The 1,691-nt window shown below is 41.2% G+C and overlaps 1 pseudogene; it reads right to left on the bottom strand.

Annotated features, from left to right (window-relative positions):
* Window positions 1–427: 427 nt before the first annotated feature.
* LOC108758167 (uncharacterized) lies at window positions 428–1,515 on the bottom strand (annotated as a pseudogene).
* Between the last annotated feature and the right edge of the window lie 176 nt (window positions 1,516–1,691).

The following is a 1,691-nucleotide window of genomic DNA, read 5'->3' as shown; positions in this document are numbered from 1 at the left end:
CATGTTCTGATGATGATATCATCAATGTAATATGATACAAATGTCACGTGACCAAGTAAGTGATATAAAATAAAAATTAATTTTAAACTACGGATTGCTCGCGTTTATTTTTCGTATTTGTTATTCGTTCTTTTTTCTTACAATGTATAGGTACATATGGCTAGGATACGTTGGATGGGAAGTAAAGAAAGTACATATATTTGATGTGAACGACAAAATTTTTTATTCACATATTATTACATTAGGTTTTTTTCCGTGTGTATTAAAAACTAAAGCTAATAGCTCGCAATCGACGAGCTGATGTCCATTGAAAATATTGCTATCGCGTATAGCGTCTTCGGACGCGATGTTGGAGAATCGCGTATACTTGACATCGACCATATCGACAAGTCGAACTAATCGTTCAAACGTTACATCGATACATTCGTCAAACGCAAACATGCGGCGTAGCGTCGTTTCGGTCATCGTAATGCGTATGGATGAAGAATCGAGGCGTACGAGCGTAGCATCGTTCAGCGTGCAAACTCTAACGGTTAGCAGTCCAACGCTTATAAAATTGTCTTTGTGTTCGCTTCGCAACATTTTGTAAATATTCCATCGCTGCTCGTAGAGGCCCTTCCACGTTTCGAGAGACAGTGACAGTTCATGTCCGCGATGAACTCTCAGGGCGATTTCCACGTAACTTGGTGGACCAACGCTGATTTCAATTTCAAATACTTGTAGCCCGTAGCCGTCAGATTGTAACGTCTGCTCAGTAAACGCACCGCGCGATGCTCTATACTGTGTACGTACGTAATGTTAAAAAAAAACGTTTCTTTTTGCGTATAGAATTAAAACTTACATGTTACTGCAGTCCTTCGTTTCGTACGATGTATTGCTCTATTTGGCGAAGTACATTTTTCAACCGTCTGTACAAGTGGGTATCGCAAGACTAATTGTACCAGTGATGCACATTTGGCTCCTCGGCAACACGGAAAACCGCCCCACCATTTCGCCGCTGCGCGAGAGCGAGCGAGACAGTGAGACTCGCTGTCTCGCTCGCTCTCACGCAGCGGCAAAGTGGTGGGGGGGTTTTCCGTGTTGCCGGGGAGCCAAATGTGCATCACTGAATTGTACCCGCGTAAATTGCGGCGTATATGGTAAAACTTTTAGAATCGAAGGGGGGGGTAATCACTCCCCATTTTTTTCCAAGAATTGCGAACGTGTCGTGTTACGTTTTATCGCGTTTTTTTCTACGTATTTTCTTTGTTCGCGAGTTTATCAATGTTGTATCGCGTTTTTCTACGTAATTTCTTTATTCGCGAGTTTATCAATGTTTATACTTTATGGTTTATATTTCGATGGCATTGGTGACGTTGATGATGTTGACGACTTTGATGCTTTTTCCCCAGGACATTCCCAATATCTCGCTTCCTCCTTCTTCTTCGGCGGTGGACTTGGCGGACCTTCCGGCAAGAGACGATACCCCTTTCGTTCGACCGACTTTTAGTGTATGTAGTCTCTTACTCGATCCATGTCTTAACGCTCGTAATTGAAGCTTACAATTGAATGAAAAAAAACCTTATACACTGCCTATATACATTGCATATACGAGGTGTGATCAAAAAATAAGGTGACTTTTCATTTTTATAAAAAAATATTCATTTATTAATCCAAAATTATGTTATCCCCTTCAAAATAATCCCCCTCTG

The sequence above is a fragment of the Trachymyrmex cornetzi genome, unplaced genomic scaffold (assembly GCF_001594075.2).
Source record: "Trachymyrmex cornetzi isolate Tcor2-1 unplaced genomic scaffold, Tcor1.1 scaffold1527, whole genome shotgun sequence".
NCBI lineage: Eukaryota > Metazoa > Arthropoda > Insecta > Hymenoptera > Formicidae > Trachymyrmex > Trachymyrmex cornetzi.
This window is presented reverse-complemented; position numbering and strand designations above follow the sequence as displayed.